This window comes from Physeter macrocephalus, chromosome 12 (genome assembly GCF_002837175.3).
Source record: "Physeter macrocephalus isolate SW-GA chromosome 12, ASM283717v5, whole genome shotgun sequence".
Classification (NCBI taxonomy): domain Eukaryota; kingdom Metazoa; phylum Chordata; class Mammalia; order Artiodactyla; family Physeteridae; genus Physeter; species Physeter macrocephalus.
In genome coordinates, this window is record NC_041225.1 from 19,472,841 (window position 1) to 19,499,359 (window position 26,519).

Consider the following 26,519-nt stretch of genomic DNA (forward strand, 5'->3'; position numbering starts at 1 on the left):
CACCTAAGACACGACGCAGCCTAAAGAAGTGTCAGGACATGTGACTGCCGGCCGCTGTGGACGGCCTCTGGTTACGAGGGGCCGCAGGTCACGTGAGCCACAGACAGAGAGAGAGGCCAGGTCTCCACCTGCTGAGGGCTTGGCCACCTCGCAGCCCCGGCCACTGCCCATTGGGCAGGACATCAGGCTGGAGAAGCTGGAATCGGAATTCTTCCCAAGATTTCCAAGTATTGAAAACTGATTCAAAAATTTAAACACCCCAAATGCTGGCCAGTACGGGGTGGGGGGCAGGAGGGGAGGTCAAACCAAAATATTTAAGGGCTGGACCCAGCCTCCAGTTTTCAACCTTTGTGGTAAAAATTTAGAAGCCCTGGATTTTTTTTTCCCCTAAGAAAATAATAAAATAAAAGGTAAAAGTTCATGACTAGCTTAAGGGGAGCACATTTTCACTGTAGAAATTATATATAATTGACCCCCAAACTATAAAAATCACTCCAGAGCTTAAAAAACAAACCCACAAGCCCTGGCAGTTATACATAATGCAAAGCAACTACTCCAATTACTCCTTTTAAAAAGCTCTCTTTTGCTGAAATATCAGAGGAAGAACTCTGACTCAGTTCAGGGTTCGCGGGTCACCGGAGCCACAGGTCACCATGTGTACTGGCTTTTTCTCTACATGAGGTAACTCAGATTCTCAGTGAATTCAGAAAGAAAAGCTGAGTCTTAGGGAAAGATCCAAGGCTCACGGTCCACGGGCCCCACGACTGACTCCTCAGAAGGTCTGAGGTCCACGGACACCGCCGAGAGTGAGGGCTGCGGGTCTAACCCCAGCATCTGGTACCAATTGCCGGGCAGGACACAAACCAGCACCTCGAAGGAACTTCCTCCTACCTTGGACAGCTGTCCGCCGTAGCATTTAAGGAGCTGGCACACGTCAGGCAATGACAGGAGCACGACTGTGTCCTGCTGCAGAGATTTCCAGAAGGACGTGAGTGAGTCCTGCACCGGATGTAAAGAACAGAACGTATCTCGGAACGCTCGCTTTGCGCCCGGTGAGGCCAACCCAGCCCCCCTGCCCCCGACTCTCCAACAGCCCCAAATGGTAACAGAATGAATTTCATTCCAACCCACATAAAGCTCTGCCTATTGGCTTTTCCAAGCTGTATCTCAGACGTGATTTTACACCCATCAGAGACCACCTGCCAGCTGGGTGGGAGAGCGTGGCCCTCCTTCTCCTGAGGCAGTTTTCTGGAAGGCAGGCTGTTTCTGACCACAAGGGGGCTCCTACTGATTACAACAGGAGGAGGATCAGGAGGCCCCCGGGGTACAAACCAGAGTTGAGAATAAATTTTCATTGACTGATTGACCCCCCCCTCAATTATCTTTCAGCTCAGGAAGAGGCGTAACAGTATGAAATCAAAGATACCTCGGGACTTCCCTGGTGGTCCAGTGGGTAAGGCTCCACCTTCCCAACGCACGGGGCCCGGGTTTGATCCCTGGTCAGGGAACTAGATCCTGCATGCATGCCGCAGCTAAGAGCTCGCATGCCACAACTAAGACCCAGCGCAGCCGAAATAAATAAATACTTAAAAAAAAGACACTTCCTCCTTGACATCATGTCAGAATTCACCTAAGGACGGCGTAGACTAAAGGGAACTGGTGCGATTCTGTTGCACAAAGGAGCCTTCTTTAAAGACTTCTGTGGACAACTTTTGTTTTGTTTTCCCCCATGCTGACTTTTCAGAGTCCATCTTTGGACCAGGTGGCCAACCTGAGTTGCCGGCTCATGAGGACTCCTGCCTTTGGGGATTCCTGCAGCTCAGATATTCTGAGACATCACAGTGTTGACCCCAGGGCCCTCCAGTGACCCCAGGCAAGAAGCTGTTCCTTCTGCGCAGGCCGTCAAGGGAGTGAGGCCCGACCCTGGAGTCACCTGATTTTAAACTCTCTTCTAGAGAAGACATCTCCCAAGAGACTCATAGATATGTAACGAAAAAGACAAGCGTGGGAGGAGCAGGATGTGTTATTAATCCTCCGGCTCCCAGGCTGGAGGCTTCTGGGGCTTGCGGGTCTGGACGAGACAGCACCATCTCCGCTCACTCCCCCAGCAGCCACGTCCCAGATCGTCTAATCCCCATGCTTCTGCTTCAGAGATATTTCTGATTGGTCCCTCTTTCTCTCTGATGTCACTGTCATTGGATCTCCCGACCCAACCCTCCTTCCTTCTCACCCTGACTGTGACAAAACCTCCTCCGCACCCTCTGCTCCAGCATGGCCCTCGGATGTCACTGCCAACCCGTCTCCTCAGTAAGTCAGGGTCTTCCAGAGGCCCTTCCTAGCACCGGCCGATTCCCGCCTCGCCTCTGGCTTCTCTCCTTTCGAGATAAATCCGGCCACAGCGACCTTCCTGTCCTGTGATGCCGGTGACCATCCTGCTGCCTTTGCCTGCACCACTGATTCCGCCTGGAATCCCTTTTCTACCCCATTTCGAGCCTGTTGATCTTCTGCTTTTCTAAGAGAGCTGCCAGCCACGTGGCCTCCCCTGGGGACCCCGCTCCAGCCGTCTCTGTTCCTCTTCCCTTGGGCACCCAGAACAGTCCATCACACTGTGTTCTAGAACTTTCCATATGGTGTCCTATTCATTGGCTTACATCGTTCCTTTCAGTACCAGACTATCAGCTTCTCCAGCCTCCTGGGGAATATACCTTCCTAGTTCCAGAAACGGTGCTGGTCACAGGGTAAGAATTCAGTTAGTACTTGATGAAGCAATGAAGGCAAGAAGAAATAGATTTTTTTTTTTTTTTTTAATTTTTGGCCACGCCATACAGCGTGTGGGATCTTCGTTCCCTGACCAGGGATCAAACCCACGCCCCCTGCATTGGAAGGGTGGAGTCTTAACCACTGGACCGCCAGGGAAGTTCCAAGAAGGAATGGATTAGCTCTCCAACGTGCATGGATGTTCATACCATGGCATTAATAGGCCAGGGGCCACTCTGAAGACAGTGTGGTCCCTCCCTCACTCCAATGCTTTACACAAAGTACAAAATGCTTTCATGCTGAGTGAATATTATCTCCCAAAGCTGAAGGGCTTAGAACACGGAGGCCTCAGAAAACTTTTCATTTAAATGTGCACTTGCTTCCCTGGATTTTCATTTTATACAGCAAAAGACAGAATTCAGAATGGTTAAGAGATTTACTCGTGTCTTCCACAGTCAATTCTAGACTAAAATCCAATCATCATGATACCCATGTCAGAGCACCCTGCTTCGAACTGCTTCTTGTTCAGTTAGCATGTATCAATAACGGCTCTGAGGCAACACTGAGAATTCCAGGGTAAGTAACGTTACCAATACTGTATTCCAAATCAGCTGGAATTAGGGTCTAAAAATAGCTGAGTTTTTACTTAAGGCGTAAAGTGATCCATATGAGCACACTGGAACATTTCCAAATGATTAAACTGAATAAAAATAGCACCTTCAAGAGCTCACTGACTATAAAATAGCTGCATTCTAAGCACTTCAGTCAATGAATTCCCACTAGACATCCCTCGAGGGGTCTTTTCAAGTAGAAAGGTTAAGAACAAGTCATAAATGCTGGTATTTTGCAGATAAAACCTACGAGTTCTTGGTTCCTCGCGTTCTGCAAAATGTCTTGACAATAGTTGCAGTATTCATCAGCAAGAAAGGCCACCTAGGAAGGATATGGAGAATCATTTCAGTTTGCAGCCTGCTTCCAGAATGAACTGCTCCTCAAAGACCTTTCCGAGGCCCTAAGATGCTGCTTGTGTTGCTGTTTGGCTATGACAGCAGCCGGGCTCTTTCCTGGGGCCGTGTGTTTTTTAGCTACGTGGAGTAATGCATAACTTATTGGCCTGAAACTGATGTAGTTCCATTTTTGATGCCGTAACTCATACATTTCCAGGATCTGCACCACCCACTCTAAAGGCCACCGATCTTTGACAACTGTCTCTCCTAACCCCAATTTCTCCCTCCACATCCCCCAGCCCAGGTTCTAGGAAATGCACATATGTGTTCCCTGCTCTGTCATGGGGAGGCCCTCATTCTAAAAGATGACAACGTGGCCCCACGTGGAGCCTTCCTATAGGGCGTGCAGAGAAGCCTTGCATTTCCTGACCACCACCAAGCCCAGGAGGGAATGCTGGCTCTCCCTGGTCTGTGAGAAGCCAAACACTAGTCCATCTGCTACGACTACGATCACAGGCAAACTAAGAAGCCATTTACTGCCCCCAGGCCGCCAAGGCGTGAACGTTAATGTCCCCGATGCATGCAAGCCTACTATTTTGTAGGAGTACTTCTTTGCCAGCTCCTGCTCCCAGAATGGACACCTCCTGAATTCAGACAAAGGCGATCCGACGGGGTCTGTCTTATTCGGCGAATGACTGTCACCCTAAAAACCATTTACCCATGGATTATTTCTTTAAGCCAGGTGATAATTACACTGCTGCTGTGGAGTAATCTTTTATCCACACCTCTGGACACACTATTGATCCCGGCAATTTTCCCTTTTATTTCATTGCAAAAAATACTAACCTTCCTCTGTAAGTCTATGCGCTAGCGTCATCGGGGAGGAATTAGGATTTAATATATTGCACTCTTACTGCCGTGTATTACAAATGCCGAATAGTGCCGTACAATAAAAATATTACCTATGAATAATCTGCTGCCATAAATACATTCTACAGCTCTTGTCTATCTCATTGTCCCTCCCTGAACTAAAACCGTATCCTGTCTGGGTCACCGTGCCTGGATTATACAAATGGTGAGTCATAGAAAAACTCTCAGGGCCTAACGGACAAGGAAAATCAGGGGCACAGACCTTCCTTTAGAAGAACAGATTACAGAATGTAAAACCTTTCCATCAAGGGTGGAAAAAGGCAACGCGGCGGGAAGCGAATTCAATATTCCTGCCTTTTGTCATCCTCTCTGTTCTCGGCGCCCCCCCCCCCACCCCGCCCCAGAGCAAGGGGAGGCATGGTTGCTCCTGGTTTGAATGAAGGACACCAACTGAACTTGAAATTATCTCTCCAGGATTTTCCCAGACGCCTTTTGAATAACTTCCATTTTAATAGAGTAGGTGAAAGCAACCCTGGGGGTTGGAAGTTAAGCAGCGAAGCCTGATGGCCTGCAGCTGGGGGCGGGGGCTGGCTCCCCTTCATTTTCTCCAACCTAATGGCCCGCTGTGTGGCAGCACAGTTCCAAGGTCAGCAGTTCCTCCTTTGCTCTCTCCGTTCTTAGGCGCTCAGAGCCTTGCCGAGCTACTCGCTTGTATCTTGCTTAGTGGATCGTTTATGTGGGTTCGCAGCAGGCTCTTATCTACAAGCCACTGGAGGCCAGAGCGGCCTTCTGAACCGCCAGCCCCTATCCTTAGGGCTAGGAGTGCTCCCAGCTGCACGCTGCACCCACAGAGAAGAGCCCGCGCCAGCCTTCCCCTGAGCTGATGCTTCCTTGTTATCAGCCAGTATCACATTGAAGTCCGGGGGCGTTTAGGGTCACACTCAACCGTCTTCTTAAGGACTTAAAACCTGTTACTTCTCAACTCCTTTGTGGTCCTGAAGCCCTTTGAGCACGTGATGAAAACAAATGACCTTCTCCCCAGAAAAACGCACATTATGCACTACATATTGTGAAGATGCCAGGTTAACTCCCGTTGTTAATATTTTTGGAAGAAAGTAGGGGTGTAGATGTCTAAATAAATAAAGCAGTGGCAGAGAAAGGTGACAGATCAAGAGGCATCACTCCATGGGGCGCTGTTTGGTTTCCACCGGGGGCTGTTCCACCCTCATTCCTACCATTAACGCTGGCAACATTCAGAGTCCTCTGATGGGTACGCTTCCAGGATGTGGGCTGGGGGCACGATGCTCGGGCTGGTCATCAGGAAGGATGGGGCTGCTGCATGGCCTTCACTGGCCTGGCCACCAGTGCTTCTACTGGAGCAGAATTGAGGGATCCTCCTTTCCAAGCCTGGGCTACTCTCTCCTCTCACACTGCACCATCCTAACCACGTCCACTTTCTCCGCAGCACACAGGACCTCCCGGGCCCGTCAATACTCTCGACACTGATCCTGCCAGTATCCAGGCCTGTGCTTCTCAAGGGTGGCCCTGAAACCAACTACATCAGGATTCCTGGGATGCGTGAAGTTCATATCGCGAGGGCCCTCGTGAATCACATGAAGCGAGAAATCTCTCGCGTGAACCAGCTCCCCAAGTGAGCCTTGTGCATCTCAAGCTGAGACTGCAGCTCCGGGCAGGCTGTGCTGTCCAACTCTGCAGAAATCCCTACATTAAACACGGCGACTTCTAATTAGAGTTCAAAATTCTAATTTCTGATACTTCACAGTTTCACCTGTGCAGAAGAAGTCATCTGAAAACATAGTATTGTCAGAATGGGAAGGGAAGCTATGACCAAAAATAATAATAAGTAAATTCATTGCGTTCCTGAAGTCAATTCCTTTTGGGCTCTTCCTGTGAAAAAACTGATCTTTCAGACAAAAAAAAAAAAAAAAAAAGAAAATCATAAATTGAAATCTTTTCTTCATAACATAAACAATCAGAAATCTAAAGGGAGCGAGTGTCTGGTGCAGAGCTACTAAAGTCTGAATCTCTGCGGGACAAGGCATTCCGGAAAGAATCAGGGGGATTCCTGCTCTGGAGAAATAATTCAGCAAAATGACAAAGAAAAAAGTGACAAATTCTATTTAGATTTTTTTAGGTGTATTAAATACAGCTTGGGATCTTCAGGAGATCCAAGAAAAGTCATTGGGGTTATTATCATTCGTTTATTCCACCCACCTTTAGTGAGCAGGTACCAAGGGTCAGCCCCTGGAGAAACGCTGGAGGACCTTCCTGTCGTCACCTGTCCCTTTAGGCACCACCTGCCACCCTGAGTTACTCTATCGATTCTCTTGATGCCTTTTGTCCTTCCTGCATTCTTGAAGACGCTGCTCCCAGAATTATCACCCCCAAAGCAAATGTATCCTGTCATTCTCCTTCTGAAGATGCCTCAGTGGTTTTCCCATAGTCTCTTGGGCGACACCCAAATTCCCCAGCCTGGCATTGACAAGCTGTCCACCATCTGGACCTCATGTTGAGTATACTTCTCCCTGACATCCTCACTTCTGGTTCTCACTGCCCGCACACCCCCCAGCACGAATGCAAGCTACATACACCCTCAAGATCAACACCTCCTAAAAAGAGGACCTCAGCAACCCTGTCCAGGACCAGCTCAAGGGCAGCAAGATAGGTGGAATAACGGCCCCTCGAAAACGCCCACATCCTAGTCCCTGGAACCTTACGTGGCAAAGGGGCTTTGCAGATGTGATTACGGTTAAGGACCCTGAGATGGGGAGATGATCCTGGATCCTCCAGGTGGCCCCAATGTAATCACAAGGGTCCTTACAAGCAGAGAGGCTTTCCCAGCTGCAGAGAGCCAGAGAGACGGTGTCGTGAGAAGGACTCAGCCTGCCTTTGCTGGCTGAGGAAGTGGCCACAAGCCAAGGAATGTGGGCAGCCTCTAGAAGCTGGAAAAGGCCGGGAATAGATTCTCCCCTCCAGGTACCCCAGAAGGAATGTAGCCCTGTCAACCCCTTGCTCTTAGCCTGGTGAGAACTAGTCAGACTCATAACTTCTAGAAATTTTTAGATAATAAGCTTGTGTTAAGTCATGAAATTTGTGCTAGTATGTTACAGCCGCAACAGGAAACAAACACAGGCCACCTCTTCCATGAAGCCTTCCCTAATTACTCCTGGCCCACATCCTTCCTCGCTGTGGCGTTCCCAATCCCCCTGTAGCGGGCACGGGCCCCTCACAGCACACCCATAGTTTTATGTCTGTCTTAGCTCCCCAGCTACGAAACTGTGTTCTATTCAAGTATAGGGAATATGCTTTTTGTTTGTTTGTTTTTACTTTTCTTTCACACCCCATTCAGCCCTCAAGAGGGCTGGTCACAAAACAGGCTTTTCAAAGGGTGTCTACTCAATGCCCCTTGTCGTATCAAAGTGCTATCCTGCCATCCCGAGCGACCAAAGGAAAGTTCACCTCGTGATGTCACAGATTAGCTATTCATAGTTCTGGTGTCCTAATTCAAAGAGTTATAAATGTAACTGGAGACACAGATTTATTGCTAATCACCTATGCTTCTTTTCTAATTACAGCAGAAGAAACACTGTTAAACAGCTGACGGGTAGCTAGGTAGTTTGTTCCTGAGGACAGGGACCTCCTCTGTCCCTACACGTCGTGTGTACACAGCGGACACGCAACAGTCCTGGCTGGAGGGGTGAGTGGCTGAGGGCTGCCCGTAATAAGAATGTTACACACAAGAAAACAGCTGCACCTCATTCAGCAATTTCTGAATATTCCAGGGTCTATCATACAAATCCATTTTATTCAACACTCACTGCTCCTTCTTCTTGGAGAGTGCTGTTATAATTAGTGGATTTTTCAAAGGCAACGACGTCTCCACGGTGACACAACAGATAACAAAGAAATAATTTCAGTTAGACACCCGTTTCTGAGCATAAGCATAAAGTTTCTTTTGCAGTGAGGTTATTTGTTTGGGGGTAACTTTGATTTCAAAACCCTCCTCCAAGTTTCTTTCCACAACTGCTGATTATCACCTGCTTATTATTATTATTTTTAATCCATTTCTGTAACTGGGACAACCACGTATTTATTTTTATAGGTTTATTCCCTTCAGAAGCAAGAATATGATGTCATCATGGGTAGGACTTACTCCAGCGAGAAAAGAAAAATTATCATGGAAATGAAGCCTTCTATTTTCTGAGTTGGGGCTTTGAAAATGATCTACTCAGAAACGATAACACCCTCTGAGTTGATGGATGAAGCAGGGCAGCTTCACAGAACAAGGAAACTGAGAATGAACAATAAGATGTAAGTTCCATGTCACCATGCCTCTTGGGTTCATATATCGCACTGGAGACATTTATTTATATGTCGCAGAGAACAGATTCAGTTCTATCCATGTGGTGTGGTGCATTTCCCCTTTAGTTGTGGGCATGGAGCCCAGGGCCCCCCACTCTGTGCAGGAAATGTGCACCCTCCAGATGCCGGAGGTGGTGGCTTCTCCACGCCCTGCCCAGAGCTGTGGCTGCACCTTCCACTCCCACACACGTCCTCACGCCGGACTGTTTGAATTCTATGTAAATATGCAAAGAGGAAGGTAGCAGGCGAATGCTCTGCTTCTGGAAGCAAGACCAGGGTCTTCAAGGCAGGGATGGCCTGGGGCAGGGTGGGAGTCGGAGGGGAGTGGAGGAAAATGGCTTTCATCTCACACAGGAAGATCCTACATCCCCTCCCAGCCTCTCTACAGCCCTGGGAGCTCTCTTCTGAAGGTTCGGGTCAGTCCATTCTCCATGGAAATCTGGACAGAACACCTGATACCCATGTCATCAATGTTTCTGCATGATATTCTATTTCAAAAGAGGGCAGATAGATTCAGGGTCTGGCTACATGCCCACTAGAAAGCCACCCTCTTCACTGTTCAGTAAGAGCTGTTATCACAACAGGAAGTGTACTGTGGACTGCTCATTGGCAAAAGGGTTTCAGGACATGGAATCTGTTCAACCTGGAGGAGATCCAGGATGAAGGACTGACGGAGAATCTGAAATGTCTCGGGAGTTCCATCTGTCGTGTCTCAATGACATCTTGGGTAGGTGTGGACAATGATGGAGTTTCTCCAGGTAAAATCTATGAGGGGCTTCCCTGGTGGCGCAGTGGTTGAGAGTCCGCCTGCCGACGCAGGGGACGCGGGTTCGTGCCCCGGTCCGGGAGGATCCCACGTGCCGCGGAGCGGCCGGGCCCGTGAGCCGTGGCCGCTGAGCCTGCGTGTCCGGAGCCTGTGCTCCGCAACGGGAGAGGCCGCGACAGTGAGAGGCCCGCGTACCGCAAAAAAAAAAAAAAAAAAAAAAAAAAAAAAAAAAATCTATGAACAGCCCACGGCCACAAAGATTCTGAGACATTATAGCAACAAAAACAACAATCACCACCTGAAAGTATAAAACCTAGAATGAAAGAAGAAGATGTCGGAAACAAAAGCTCATTGAATAAAGGGCTATTAGAAAAGGAATCGAAGTAGAAAAATAGGATCATCAGCCTTTAAGAGATGCTTAAGAATCACCTGTGAGGCTTCCCTCAGCTGAATTGGAGGGAGAGCAGTTTCTCTCCGATCCAGGTCTGCTCTCCTGCTGCTCCTAATATGTCTTCTTTGGACAATGAATGCAAGACCGTGAATGCACTCCGCTTCGTCCGTCCATTTCTCATTCACGCGTCCATTATTTACTGCGTACCTACTATATGCGGGCATCACGCTAGGCCCCGGGGGATACAGCTGTGGTCGTGATGGACAAGGTCTGCCCTCTGAGAGGTTACGGCCCGTGGAGGAGAAAAGCTGTTAACACGAGTAATTGCAAAGTCATTGTTAGGACAGCTACAGTACAGGCTGTCAGGGGAATCTACGTCAGAGGGCCCATCCTCTTCTCCTATTAGCTCAACAGCTTATAGGCCTATAAAGTGGCAGCTTGATCAGCTCAGGGGAGCTTCCCTTGTGACTGGTTAGTGTGCTTTGGTTGGTACTTATCACAAGCCTGTACTTGGAGAGCACTTACTAAAGTCTTTGCATGGTAACAGCCATCTTCCTGGGACATTCCTTTGGATACTCAGGAATCTGGAAGCTAGAAGGTCTGGTTTCTGACTTAAAGCAAGGACAAGGGAAACCCTCCACCTTATGGCTCACCCCTCCCCCAACCCTGACTCAGGTAGTTTTGGAGGCTAAGCCACTGAGAGTGATACTCAGTAATTTTGGATTCGTAAGTGACTCTCCCAAGTTTCTGCCGTCGGTTCGATGTAGAGCGTATGAGTTTAACTCAACAGCCGCTGAAAGGAGGGTAGTGCTACAAGGAAGACCGAGAGGGGACTCCTTGCCATGCAGAGGCCTGTGTGAGGCCGACAAGGGGACGCAATGCTGCTATCCTCGCTGGGGAGACGGGCGATTCTTGTAGCATTTAATTGGGGGATTTTATGCACTGAGACAACAATGGGAAACAGAAATCTGTCAGCCTCACGGACGGATTCAGTCATGTGTTAGAAAGTCCTCACCTCCACGTAGCCAGACCATGATAGCTTTCTTGTTCAAAGGAATGGAGAGGCTGTCTCCTCCCACCTTTGGAAGGTCCTCATTCAATAAATGGCTCATCACATGGGTCAACATGTAGGTTCAGTAAGACCTTAATTACCTGTTTAAAAAATTACCTAGTTTCAGAGGTCCCACGCAAGCCGAGAGGCATGAGGAGCAGAGGGTGGCAACATTAGAGCCAGGCTACAAGGCAGCTGCGCAGAGAACAGCTGCCGGGGACCAGCCCTACTACAAGAGAAGGTCCCTGGAGGTCCAGGTCAAGGGCGTCGGCGCCCAGAGCACCTGGCCGAGCGAACGCTGCAGGCGATGACTGTGCTCTGATCTTGCAGGTCAGGCTGGGCTAGGCTAGAAGGGGGGGCCGTGGCAGACAGGTGCCCCACCGAGGGGTCTTCCACCCGAGAGCAGGGGCGCTCAGGGTGAGGGCTGAAGCAGCACTGCAGGTGATAGTTTTAGCTCTCAGGGTCCAGCCAGGATGGCCTCGTGTTCTGGGGGAGGGGGGGGGAGCGGTCACTGTCCCTGTGTCATTTCCCGTGCGTGGTTCCGATTCAGTCCTTTGGGACATTTATTAGGTTGTGATCAAAAGCACAGTCATTGTGAAAACAGGGCTCTAAGAAAACCATACCAAACATCCAGAGCTGACCTTGCTGGGAAGAAAGTGCTTCCAGCTCAAAAGGAGGTCTTCTTCCATCATCCTCTGAGGCCTGAGATGCTTTATTTTTTTAAATTATTTTTTTTTGGCCGCACAGCTTGTGGGATCTCAGTTCCCCAACCAGGGATCGAACCCGGGCCCTGGCAGTGAATTGCCCAGCTCCTAACCACTGGACCGCCAGGGAATTCCCCCCCACCTTTTTTTTTTCTTGAGATGCTTTAAAGGCGTAGACACATAAAAACCACATTTTACTTTGATTCGTTTTTACGATCAGTTCGGCTAAGAAGGGTCCAACGTAAAGAGGGCTGAGACACGATTACACGCCACATGACTCATCCTTTTTTTTTCCCCGGAAAATCTTACAGATGTCGTGTTAGCTTCATATGCCTTCTGGCATTTAACTTTCTTTTAGTTCTAACTGCAATTTGCATCCACATTCTCGGGTTTTGACATCAGTTGTCATTAATCCAGACCTTCATTTACATCATTTGGGCACCGCCATTTGCCCTTTCGAGTCATTCTAACAGCAGTGAAACAACGTGACGCAATTACAAAGGTAAGAGGATAAAAATGTGACAAAACTGGATTCACGTCCCATACTTGTTTGGTGTCAGCTTTCGGAGGGAAGGTGCTTCATCTTCTGGTCCATGAGGGAGCTAATTTCAATTTTGACTCAGAGCACACGAATTAGTTATTTTGGTGTTGATGAGGAGAAGATACCCTCAACTTGATATCTTTATATCTAAAGTTAAACAGTCAACATTTGTATTCATATCAGGACGGGTGTTATGGCTGCAAAAGCTTTATTTAATGTAATTTTGATTATACTAATGATGCTAATCACCGAAATATAGTGAGCGTTTACCCGCTGCCAAGCGCCTCACATGCGCCACCTTAGTCCTCACGACGATCCGTTAGGTGGTGGGTAATAATTCGTTATTATCCCCAGTTTACGTCTGGGAAACGACCAACAATGCAGAGCCAGAAGCCCAGCTCTAACTTCACATCTTCACCTCTGTTACCTCTTCCACTATTCCGTCTTGTAAGACACGCGTGCGTATGATAACAAATAACGTACGCAAGGAGGGCAAAGGAAGACGCGAGAGTTTTGAAACTTAAAGTGGAAAAGAACAACCTTCTGCCTTTAAATTTTACTTTATTTTATATTGGACTATAGCTGATCAACAACGTTGTGTTAGTTTCAGGTGTACAGCAAAGTGATTCAGTTATACGCATACGTGTATCTATTCTTTTTCATTCTTTTCCCGTTTAGGAAGAACAACCTTCTTAAACTGGGTTAGGTGAGTGTCGTGGATTTGTCATTTTCCGCGTTGGGGGCTCTGCTGCTTTTACGCTGCTTAACTCTATTCCCATTAGATTTTATGAGCAATAATGGCAAAATGATGACCTGGCGGGACACCTTTAAAAGTGCTGAAAGTCTAACTTGTTCACATTCACCTTCCGGAGACAAAACTCAGCAACTGGATGCCAGGCTTCCTCAGCAGACAGCACGTTGCCTTGTCTTGGCGTCTCAGCTGGAGATGAGCACATGAGGGGCGCTCTGAACAGGTGAGATAGTTTGGGAGCTTCAGAGCATTACCGGCTTTTAAAAGCTTCCCCGAGGGCTTCCCTGGTGGCGCAGTGGTTGAGAATCTGCCTGCTAATGCAGGGGACACGGGTTCGAGCCCCGGTCCGGGAAGATCCCACATGCCGCGGAGCGGCTGGGCCCGTGAGCCACAACTACTGAGCCTGCGCGTCCGGAGCCTGTGCTCCGCAAGAAGAGAGGCCGCGACAGTGAGAGGCCCGCGCGCCGCGACGAAGAGTGGCCCCCGCTCGCCGCAACTGGAGAAAGCCCTCGCGCAGAAACGAGGACCCAACACAGCCAAAAATAAAACAATAAAAAAAAAAAAAAACCTTCCCCGAGCAAAGGTGCAGTCTAGGGCAGGATCCTCTAAACCTATGTTTTTTGAGCTGCTAGACAACAATCAGGTAACCCCTATTTTTTTTAACCTTAACAAGTTCTAACCAGCCTTGCAAAGCACAGGGCGGACAAGGCCCAAATGTGGGTTGCAACTTGGACCCCTGATTATACCTGAGAGGGAGGCCGCACGGGGCTCGATAGAGCCCTGGCCCTGGGAGGGTTCAGCTCCTGCAGGGACCAGGGCTGCACGGACAGAAAGAAAAGCTCCGAGGTGACTGCTGATGTTCTGACATCCTTGGGTCCTCGGTGCCCACAATCGCCCGGCTGACGGTTCCCTGTCAACTCACCCTCCTGGGGTGGTGAGTCAGAAAGATGAACCCTGAGCCTTTCTGCTTTGTCAGCACAACTAGCCAGCTGTGGACCCGCAGCCCTGGGTTCTGCGGGCGCAGGGCCGCCGGGCAGCCCCCTGGGCTCATGAGCTGGCAGAAGAACAAAGGCTCAGAGAACAAAGGCACAGACTGGGGAAGGCCCAATTTTAGAAGCTTTCTAAAGGCCTTTAATATGCTACGTTGGAAAAGCTGAGAGAGAGAGACAGACAGAGAGAGACAGAGAGAGAGAGAGACAGAGAGAGAGAGAGAGAGACAGCGAGAGCGAGAGAGAGAGAGAGAGAGAGAGAGAGAGAGAGAGTGTGTGTGAGTGTGTGTGTGAGAGAGAGAGAGTGTGTGTGTGTGTGTGTGTGTGTGTGTGTGTGTCTGTGTGTGTGGTGTGCTGGGGAAGGAATGAGGGCAACGGTTAGTTTCCATATATCCTGAGAGAAACATGAGCCTCTGTCCCATTGATGTCAGAAGTCACATGAGATAGAATGGGGAGTCATCTGTCAAAGTTTTCCTTGTAACATATGAGCCAGGGATTTGGCCTAAGAGATAGAGAATAAACCTGAGTTAAGCAGAGCTGTTTCTCTAGATGTGACAACACACACACACACACACACACACATTCTCTCTCTCCATTCCCCTCCCCTGATGATAATAGAGCATTTTATACTTTGGCCTCAATTCTCCAGTAGGTTCTAGGTCAGCACTTAGACTCAGGTCCAGGACTCAGCCTGGATGCCAGCTAAACAAGGATGGGGTCTGGGGAGGCCTGTTTTCTGTAAAATTATGTTACCCTGGAGCAGGGTGGGAAACGTCCTGGATTTTGGGAAGGGGTCCTTTTCATCTGGCACACCCTGCATATATATATTTTTAAATTTATTTATTGGGCTGTGTTGGGTCTTCATTGCTGCGCACAGGCTTTCTCTAGTTGCGTTGAGCGGGGGCTTCTCTTCGTCGCGGTGCGCGGGTCTCTCGCTGTCGCGGCCTCTCTTGTTGTGGAGCGCGGGCTCTAGGCACGCAGGCTCACGGGCTCAGTGGTTGTGGCACGCAGGCTCAGTAGTTGTGGCGCATGGGCCTAGCCACTCCGTGGCATGTGAGATCTTCCCGGACCAGGGCTCGAACCCATGTCCCCTGCATTGGCAGGCGGATTCTCAACCACTGTGCCACCAGGGAAGCCCCACACTGCATATTTATAGTCATTTTCCTCAAAAAAAAAAAAAAAAAAAAAGCCTCAAGCTTCTCATTGGTTTTGAAACTCAAGGCTTGGTCTCTCCTGGGTTCAGGGCAGGCGCTGCCTCAGCAGTTTTCAGTGGACTCCAGCACAACCTGCCCCCCTCGCCCCCTCAGGGCAAACAAATGCTGTTGACACCAGGCCTCCCGGTGTGCTTGCTCCTGGGCCACCTGTCAGGTGTCCAACAAAGGGGGTCCCTGGCTGGGGATCGTGTCCTCCTGCTGCTTCTGCTGGCATGGGGGAGGGGGGGCGGGTGGTAGCAGGGAGCTGAGCCTCAGAATTTCTCCACTGATGGGGCTGCAGGGGCAGCGTGGGGGAGACAGGGGCTTACCTCGAGACTAAACTGATTTGAATTAGGTTACATGCTTTTTTGCAGCACCTGGTGGTGGTGGTGATGAGAAAGCAGACCCCAGAGTCCCTTAAAGCCACCAGCCCTGGCTCCTGGCCAAATCTCTATGCTGATGCCCTCATCAGTGGCTCCATTTCTTTCCTTAACACGCGGTTGAGAAAAAAAAAAAAAAGAGCAGACAAGATGCCCTTGAAAAATTCAGATGTCTACTCCTCCCTTAGGCAAACATTATCAGGAAAGTAAATCAGACTTCAGTGGCTGCACCCGTGGAGAAATGCCTGCCTCACTGGGGCCGTCACTCCGGGGAACAAGGGAAATGCTCATCTGGGTTCGACACACTGGCGAGCTCGTGCTCTCAGAAGCCGGCCCTGAGCGTGTGCCCTGGGCGGACACAGCTACCTGCCCGTGGGGCTTCCTGCTCCCAGGTGTGCGGCAGGGCGGGCCCTGGCCAGGGTACCACGTGAACAGCTGCGCTGCCTGTCCCACCCCTACACAGGCCAGAGTGAGGAGAGCACCCTGGGACGCAGGAATGAGCCCGACTCTGCAGGAAGGGGGACAGGGCACGAGCCGAAGACAGGGGCAGGGGCAGACCAGCTACTTCCGGGGACCCGCCATCCGTGTTTTCCTGCACTGCAGGGTCAGGCTTGATGCACTATTTGTAATCGAGGTAGCAGCGGTGAGAAATGATTCAGAGAGCTCCCTTCTACCCTCTGCCCCATCTTCCCCGATGGCAACATTTTGCCCATCTACAGTACAATGTCACAGTCTGGCTTTTGACACTGATACAGATTCACCGACCCTACTCGAATTTCCCAAGTTTCACTTAAACTCCTTTTTGCATATGTTCAACACAATGTTATCACCTATGGAGATTCGTGCATTCAATACCACAGACGAGACACAGAGCATCTGTGTCATCACAAGGGTCCCCGGTGCTGCCCCTCTGTAACCACACCCATCTCTTGCTCCCTCACCCCCAGGTCCCTAACTCCTGGCAACCAGGAAACTGTCCTTCATTTCAAAAATGTGGTCATTTCACAAATACCGTATATCACTTATGACACAAATGAACCTATCTACGAAACAGAAAGACTCACAGACATAGAGAACAGACTGGTGGTTGCCAGGGGGATGGGGGGCGGGGGAGGGCTGGATTGGGAGTTTGGGCTTAGCAGACGCAAACTAGTACATACAGGATGGATAAACAACAAGGCGCTACTGTAGAGCACAGGGGACTGTATTCAGTATCCTGTGATAAACCACAATGGGAAAGAATATGATACATATATACATACATGTATGACTGAATCACTTTGCTCTACACCTGAAACTAACACAACATTGTAAGTCAACTATACTTCAATAAAAAAAGAAGAAAAGTAATTGTGTCATTTCAAAATGTTTTATAAATGGAATCGTACGGTATGGAACCTTGTGAGATAGTTTTTTCACTCAGCGTAATTCCCTGGGGATTCATCCAAGCGGTTGTATCAGCAGTTTGCTCCCTTCGCTGCTGCACCGTATTCCACGGCATGGCCGTACCATCCTTTGTTTCAAGTCCCCCAGTGAAGGACATCAGGGCTGACTCCAGTTTTTGCTTATGATGAAGAAAGCTGCTATGAACATCTGTGTACAGGTTTTTGTGTGGACGGAAGTTTTCCTTTCTCTGGGATCAATGTCCAAGAGTGAAACTGCTGGTTTGAATGGTAATCGTATGCTTAGTTTTAGAAGAGCCTGCGAAACTATCTTCCAGAGGGGTTGGACCATTTTGCATTCCCATCAGCAACGTGTGAGTCTCTCTGCATCATCACCATCATTTCGCGTGGTCATTATTTTTTATTTTAATCACCCTGATAGGTGTGTGTTCCCTGTGTGTTAATCTGCATTTCCATGATGAGGAACGATGCTGAACACCCTTTCATGTGCTTATTGGCCATCTGTAGATCCTCTTCAGGGAGATGTGTGGGTATGTCTTTTGCCCATTTTCTAATTGGACTTTTTTTTTTTACTGTTTAGTTTTGAAAGCTCTTTATATGTTCCAGGTACTAGTCCTTTGTCGGATGTGTGGCTTGTAGATATTTTCTTCCGGGGTGGAACTTATCTTTCCTTCCTCTTCACAAGGTCACACAGAGAACAAAAGTTTTCATTCTGATGAGGTCCAACTCATTAGTTTTTCCTTTTATGGATCATGGTTTTGGTGTCAAGCCTCAGAACTTTTTGCCTAACCCTAGGGTACACCCCAAAGATTTTCTCCTATTTTTTTAAATTTAATATTTTTACGTTTTAAATGTAAGTGTATGATCCATCCTGAGTTAATTTTTGTATCAGTTGTGAAGTTCACTTTTTTTGCACGTGGACGTCTAGTTGTTCCTGCACCGTTCGTTGAAAAGCTAGTCTTCTTCCACTGAATTACTCTTGCACCTTTGTGAAAAATCATGTGAGCATATTTGAGTGGGTCTATTTCTGGTTCTCTACTCTGTCCCTGTTCTGTGTCTACGCCTCCACCAAACCACACTGTCTTGATTACTATAGCTGCAGAGTGAGCCTTAATAACAGGTAGTGTTTTCTCTCACTTGATTCTTCTTTGTCAAGGTGGTTTGAACTATTTTAGGGCCTTGCCTTTCCATATAACTTTTAGAGCAAGCCGTCTATGTCTAAAAAAAAACCTTGCTGGGATTTTTTTAAAAAAACAACTTCATTGAGAGAGAATTTACACATCATGCAATTCACCCTTTTAAAGAGTGCAATTTGCAGCCAAGGAAACCGTAAACTATGAAAAAGATGACCTGTGGAATGGGAGAAAATATTTGCAAATGAGGCAACCAACAAGGGCTTAATCTCCAAAATATACAAACAACTCATACAACTCAACAACAAAAAAACAAACAACCCAATCGAAAAATGGGTGAAGAACTAAACAGACATTTCTCCAAGGAAGACATACACATGGCCAACAGGCACATGAGAAGATGCTTCACATTGCTAACTATCAGAGCAACGCAAATCAAAACTGCAGTGAGATATCACCTCACACAGCTCAGAACGACCACCGTCACAAAGTCTACAAATAACAAATGCTGGAGAGGGTGTGGAGAAAAGGGACCCCTCCCACACTGTTGGTGGGAATGTAAGTTGGTGCAGCCCCTATGGAAAATAGTATGGAGGTTCCTCAAAAAGCTAAAAATAGAGTTGCCATATGATCCAGCAATCCCACTCCTGGGCCTATATCCAGACAAAACTCTAATTCAAAAAGATACATGCACCCCTATGTTTATAGCAGCACTGTTCACAATAGCCAAGACAGGGAAACAACCTGAATGTCCACCGACAGATGAATGGATAAAGAAGATGTGGTATATACGCATAATGGAATACTACTCAGCCATTAAAAAGAACGAAATAATGCCATTCGCAGCCACATGGATGGACCTAGAGATGATCATATTAAATGAAGTAAGTCAGACAGAGAGAGACAAATACCATATGATATTACTTATATGTGGAATCTAAACTATGACACAAATGAACTTATCTATGAAACAGAAACAGACTCACAGACACAGAGAACAGACTTGTGGTTGCCAAGGGGTGGTGGAGGGATGGACTGGGAGTTTGGGCTTAGCAGATGCAAACTAGTATACATAGGATGGATAAACAACAAGGTCCTACTGCATAGCACAGGGGACTCTTCAAGATCCTGTGATAAACCACAATGGAAAAGAATATATATTTAAAAAGAACATATATATATATGTATGTATAACTGAATCACTCCGCCGTACAGCAGAAATTAACACAACATTGTAAATCAACTGTACTTCAATAAAAATAAAGAGCGCAATTTGGTGTTTCCTTAGCTTATTCACAAGGTCACGCACTTGTGCAGAGAAGACAGAACACGGCAGGCCTGAGACTGCTATCCTTAGAGAGGCCTGCCTGCCAGACTGGTCCTCGGCTGGCGTCTGAGAACTGGGCTCCCGGAGTGTTTCCAGTCGACAAGCAACGAGTAAGAGGGGTTCACTGTGCTGGACTGTTTCTGCACACAAGGTAGCTGATGCTGAGTAAACTTTCTTGGTGGTTTTGGCACATGCTAGGAAGAAGGTGCTTATGGGACAAGCCCTTAGTAAAGCCTTTGAGTGTACAGTCTCCAGTGGGCTTCCCTGAGCTGCAACATCACACGCGTGTTGCTGTGTTTTTCCTGCACAGAGGGCTGTGCTCGGGGTGAGCCCTCGGGGGAAGGCGAGAGCAGGAGAAAGGCTACACGTGCATCTCTCCAGACAGTGCCTCTCTTTCCCTTCTGATCTGTGTATCCTCACTGCATCTCTGTAGTCAATCTTAGCCTGGGCTGAGAGCTCCCTGTTGGTGTGGCCTGAGGGGCTGGAGAGCTTTTCTCAGGCAGGGCAGGGATTTCCCTCTGTAGCGGAGGGATTCCATCAGCTGGACTCCTTGGCTGCTTCTTGGGTGGGCTGGGGGACAAAGAGGCTTCCTGGACCAGGCTTCTTGCTGTAGCTGGGCCTCCCCTGACAGGTGGGCTCACATTCCCAGTATCTCCTGGTGGAGAAGGGATGTCTCAGACCCAGCGAGGAGGGAGAGTGTTTCCTCTGGCTGTTTACATGTGGTGGGCATCTCCCTAGCGCTTCCCCTTGCCTGGTATCGTTGGAAGAATGAGTCTGTCTGGGATGCTTTCTCCTGCTCGGTCGGGGGCGGGGGTGTGGGAGACGCTGGGTCTAGGGTCGGGGGTTGCGGGACACCCCGCCTCTGTGCTGTGTGTAGCCCTGGGGTTCCCGACCTGCTCGCTTTCTTCTTACCACCTTTCAGAGTTTTCCTCTGGTTGCTTCTTGCATTATTTCCAGGCTTTACAGTTACGCTGAGCAGGGAGAAGCAGAAAGAAATGTGTCTACACCACTCTGTCCCAATCCAAAGGCTCCATCATCTTTTTTAAAAAAAGTTTTATTGGAGTATAGTTGATTTACGGTGTTGTGTTAGTGTCTCATTTTTTTTAAACATCTTTATTGGAGTATAATTGCTTTACAATGGTGTGTTAGTTTCTGCTTTATAACAAAGTGAATCAGCTATACATATACACATGTTCCCATATCTCTTCCCTCGTGTGTCGCCCTCCCTCCCACCCTCCCTATCCCACCCCTCTAGGTGGTCACACAGCACCGAGCTGATCTCCCTGTGCTATGCGGCTGCTTCCCACTAGCTATCTTACATTTTATAGTGTATATATGTCAGTGCTACTCTCACTTCGTCCCAGCTTACCCTTCCCCCTCCCCGTGTCCTCAAGTCCATTCTCTAGTAGGTCTGTGTCTTTATTCCTGTCCTGCCCCTAGGTTCTTCATGACCTTTTTTCTTAGATTCCATATATATGCATTAGCAAACGGTATTTGTTTTTCTCTTTCTGACTTACTTCACTCTGTATGACAGACTCCAGGTCCATCCACCTCACTACAAATAACTCAATTTCGTTTCTTTTTATGGCTGAGTAATATTCCATTGTATATATGTGCCACATCTTCTTTATCCATTCATCTGTCAATGGACACTTAGGTTGCTTCCACGTCCTGGCTATTGTAAATAGAGCTGCAATGAACCAGTGTCTCTTTCTTAAAGTGGATCTCTGGACTATAGATTTCTACTTCATACTTTTTTTTTTTTTAATTTATTTTTTTTGGCCGCTCGGCATGTGGGATCTTAATTCCCCGACCCGGGATCGAACCCTCGCCCCCTGCATTGGCAGCACGGAGTCTTAACCACTGGACTGCCAGGCAAGTCCCCCATCATCATATTTTAATTTATGAGGAACAAACATATAAGTAAGCATTTCATTCACCATTAACATTGATTTATAAAGTAGATATGGTCTTTTTTCAAAAAGTTTCTGGAGTAGCTTGAATCATGTCCAGGGAACAGGCTGTAGATTCACTTTTCCTGGCTCCTGCCCTCAAATCCAAACCAATACCCTGGAGATGATTCAATCGCCCACGAGAAAAGGGCTCTGAAAGCTGGAAAGAAGATGGTGGACTGCCTGGGAGTACAGGACTGGAGAAGCAACCATGTGATGAGTTCGCTGTTTTGTTTGGATCCCCCATGTGTATCTGGACTGCACACAGGAGGGACCTGGAACGCAGAACTGTCAACAGGCACAGACCCGAATCCCAAGAGGACCAGGAGAGGGAAACCTGACAGAGACAGCAGGAGCTGGCCACCCCAAATGCCCACAGCGGCAGCTCTAAAGTGCTGGTGGGCTGACCACCCCCTGCCACCCCTGGGACACTGATGTAGGGACAGTATTGAAGCCACTCGCCAGTTCAACGCCCAGTCCACACTTGGAGCTCAGCAGGGCAGGCGGTCTACCCACAGGGGTAATACCAGCAGAGACTGGTGTCTCCCTGCCCTACACCGGGTGGCATAAGGGGATGAAGGCCCAACACTCTGGCTCTCCCAGCTCCCCAGAGAAGGTGGCCCGTGGAGGTGGGTTCAGCCCCTGCAGGTGGCCCAGTAGGTAACTGATCACAAGCCCCAGCAGTGCCAGAAGAGTAACACAGATCAGAACAGCATGATCAGAAAACTAAACTGTCATTGGAACTACAGCCCACAAAAGTAGGCCAGATCCTATATGCTAAGCCTAAATCAGGTGACTGCCTGCTAAAGGAGAAGATTTAAATAGGGTCAAGTCTCCTAACATAACCCAAATGCCCAGGATACGATAGAAAATCACCCCTAAAATACAAAGATCAGTGGAACAGAATAGAGCCCAGGAATAAACCCACACATATATGGTCAATTAACTTACGACAAAGGAGCTAAGAATATACAATGGGGAAAGGACAGTCTCTTCAATAAATGGCGCCGGGAAGACTGGACAGACACATGCAAAAGAATGAATCTAGACCACTCTCTTACACCACACACAAAATTAACTCAAAATGATTTAAAGAGCTGAATGTAAGACCTAAGCCTAGAAGAACTTCTAGAAGCAAACATAGGTGGTAAGCTCCTTCACACAGATCCTGGTGACGATTTTTTTGGAAATCTGACCCCAAAAGTAAAAGCGACAAAAGCAAAAACAAAGAAGTGGGATTACATCAAACTAAAAACCTTGTGCACAGTAAAGGAAACCATCAACAAAGTGAAAAGTCAACCTATGGAATTGGAGAAAATATTTGCAAATCATATCTCTGATAAGGGGTTAATATCCAAAATATAAAGAGCTCATACAACTCAATAGCAAACACCAAACAATCCAATTAAAAATGGTCAGGGGCTTCCCTGGTGGCGCAGTGGTTGAGAGTCCGCCTGCCGACGCGGGGGACACGGGTTCGTGCCCCGGTCCGGGAAGATCCCACATGCCGCGGAGCGGCTGGGCCCGTGAGCCGTGGCCGCTGAGCCTGGGGGTCCGGAGCCTGTGCTCCGCAACGGGAGAGGCCGCGACGGTGAGAGGCCCGCGTACCGCAAAAAATAAAAAAATAAAAAATAAAATGGGCAGAATATCTGAACAGACATTTTTGCAACAAAAACACGCAGATGGCTGACAAGTACATGAAAAGATGCTCAACAACACTAATCATCAGGGAAATGCAGATCAAAACCAAAATGAGATCTCACCTCACACCTGTTAGAATGGCTGTCATCAAGAAGACAGGAGAGAACAAGTGCTGGAGAGGGTGTGGAGAAAAGGGAGCCCTTGTGCACTGCTGGTGGGAATGGAAAAACACCATATGATCCACCAATCCCAGTCCTGGGGATTTATCTGAAGAAAACAAAAGCACTAACTTGCAAAGATACATGTACCTCCATGATCACTGCAGCATTACTTACACCAGCCGAGATATGAAAACGACCTACGTGTCCACTGACAGGTGATCGAATAAAGCAATTATGGTATATATACACAGTGGAATAATATTCAGCCATAAAAAAGAATGAAATCTTGCCATTTGGGACAACGTGGATGGACCCTGAGGGCAGTATGCTACGTGAAATAAGCCAGACAGAAAAAGACACATATTGTATGATCTCACTTACACGTGGAATCTAAAAAGAAAAAGAAAAGCAAAAACCAAGCTCACAGATACAGTGGCTGCCAGGGATGGAGGGGCTGGTGGTGCTGGAGGGTGGGCAAAAGGGGTGAAGCGAGACAGAAGGTACAAACTTCCAGGTATAAAATAAGTAAGTCCTGGGAACGTTAGGTATAGCATGATGATTACAGTTACTAATACTGTGTCATATATTTGAAATTTGCTAACAGAGTAGATCTTAAAAGTTATCATGACCAGAAAAAATTCTGTAACTATGTATGGTGACAGATGATAACTAGACTTATTGTGGTGATCATTTTGCAATATACACAAATATCCAATCATTATGTTGTACACCTGAAGCTAATATTATGTTGTATATCAATTATACCTCAATAAAAAAAAAAGAAAGAAAGGAAGGAAGGAAGGAAGGAGGGAAGGGAGGGAGGGAGGAAGGAAACCACCCATAATACTAAGAGTTAGGTAAATCACAATTTGCAACAGAAAAGACAATCTACTGACGCTAACACTGAGATGAACCAGATGTTGGAATTATGTGACAAAGATTTTCACACAGTCATTATAAAAGTGTTCCAAGTAATTATGAATTCTTTTGAAACAGATTAAAAAAACAGAAAACCTCTGCAAAGAAACAGAAGTTATACAACAGAACCAAATGGGAATGATAGAACCGAAAAACACAAGAGCCAAAATAAAAATAATATACATACCACTATGAAAAAATCATGCAGATGTATTAAAATAAATACATCAAAGCCAAGGGCAATATGCTGAAGAGTCTTATTAAATGTTTACTATGTGCCAGGTACTGTTTTAAGCATTTTCCTTGTATGAATTCATTTAATCTTCACAACAGCCCTGTGATGTAGATATTAGTATCCTTGTTAATGGGTGAGGAATCTGAGACACAGAGAGGTTGAGTGACTTGCCTAAGATCACACAGCTTACTAGAGGTGGAGTTGGGGAGTCTGTCCTAGAGTCTCTGCTCCTGTCCACGTGTAGTGTTGCTTGTTGTTATGCTGGCTCTCTCAGAGAATGAAACGAATTCCAGTGAGACGTCTCAGTGGGCATCTCTGCCAGGGCCGCTGCTAAGCCTCCTCATGGGCCCCTCCTCCTCCTCTTCCATCTCCTCCTACAACCCAGAATTAGCACAGCTGCCAGAGGATTTCCACTTGACATGCCAATCAGCCTGCTTCACTCCCCAGCCTGAGTCTCCCCAGCGGCTCACATCACACTCGGAAGAACTTCCTGCCTCCTTCCCAAGACCTGTGGGCCCTGCCTGTGTTTTCAGATCCCCCTCCGCCCACTCTCCTGTTCATGCCAACCTCCACCCTCAGACTTCCTCGCTCTTCTTTGCACTCATCCCTGCCCCAGGCCCTTCGCACTTGCCCTTTCCCCTCCCGGAATGCTTGTCCCCCAGATCTTCACTTGGCCACTTGCTTTTTTCACATTTCTGCTCCAAAGGCATCTTCCCAGGGAGGCCTCCCATGACTGCATTTTACTGTCTTCAGATCAATCTCACTATCGTTCCTTTTTGACTGTCTTTCTCCCCAGCTAAAACTGACCAGAGGGGGAATTCCCTGGCAGTCCAGTGGTTAGGACTCCACACTTCCACTGCAGGGGGCACGGGTTTGATCCCTCATCAGGGAACTAAGATCTTGCATGCCATGTGGCACGGCCAAAGACAAAAAAAGCTGGGGCAGAAAAAGAAAATAATTTAAAAAATAAATAAACCTGACCAGTGGGAAGACCTTGTTTATCTTGCTTACTGCTTCATCACCAGTGGCTAGAACAGGGCCTGACTTAGTGTAGGAACTTAAATATTTGTTGAATGAACAGATAAATGAATGGATGAGAGATACAGTTTTCATTACCTGGAAAGCAGAGAGATGAAGTTTTTATTTTCAGACCTAATTTTTAAAAGGTCACACAGGTCCTAATGTAAAAGATGTCGTATAATAAAATAGAAGACAGTTTCACCAGCATAGTTCACAGATTAACAACAGTATTAACATTTATTATATTCTGCCTTCAAAATATACATGCTGTATTTCTTAAAACATGGCATCGGTAAGAAACTTACCCTTAAACCTTAGTGCTTTTTAAGCTACAGTAATCAAGACAATATGGTACTGGCACAAAAACAGAAATATAGATCAATGGAACAGGATAGAGAGCCCAGAGATAAACCCACACACCTACGGTCAACGAATCTATGACAAGAAATTAGAACACTCCCTAACACCATACACAAAAATAAACTCAAAAAGGATAAAGACCTAAATGTAAGGCCAGACACTGAAACTCTTAGAGGAAAACATAGGCAAAGAACACTCTGACATAAATCACAGCAAGATCTTTTTTGACCCACCTCCTAGAGAAATGCAAATGAAAACAAAAACAAACAAATGGGACCTAATGAAACTTAAAAGCTTTTGCACAGCAAAGAAAGCTACAAACAAGATGAAAAGACAACCCTCAGAATGGGAGAAAATATCTGCAAACCAATCAACGGACAAAGGATTAATCTCCAAAATATATAGACAGCTCACGCAGTTCAATATTAAAAAAACAAACAACCCAATCCAAAAATGGGCAGAAGACCTAAACAGACTTTTCTCCGAAGACGACATACAGATGGCCAAGAAGCACATGAAAAGCTGCTCAACATCACTAATTATTAGAGAAATGCAAATCAAAACTACAATGAGGTATCACCTCACACCAGTTAGAATGGGCATCACCAGAAAATCTACAAACAACAAATGCTGGACAGGGTGTGGA

The 26,519-nt window shown here is 47.4% G+C and overlaps 1 protein-coding gene across 1 annotated transcript in view; it reads right to left on the minus strand.

Moving 5' to 3' along the window:
- Positions 1-26,519, minus strand: part of RFX8 (regulatory factor X8) — a 67,122-nt gene that overhangs the window by 19,077 nt on the left and 21,526 nt on the right. Inside the window, 3 exon segments of the mRNA XM_055089128.1 lie at positions 892-999; positions 3,619-3,690; positions 4,297-4,407. The gene's annotated coding sequence lies outside the window, so the exon portion shown is untranslated.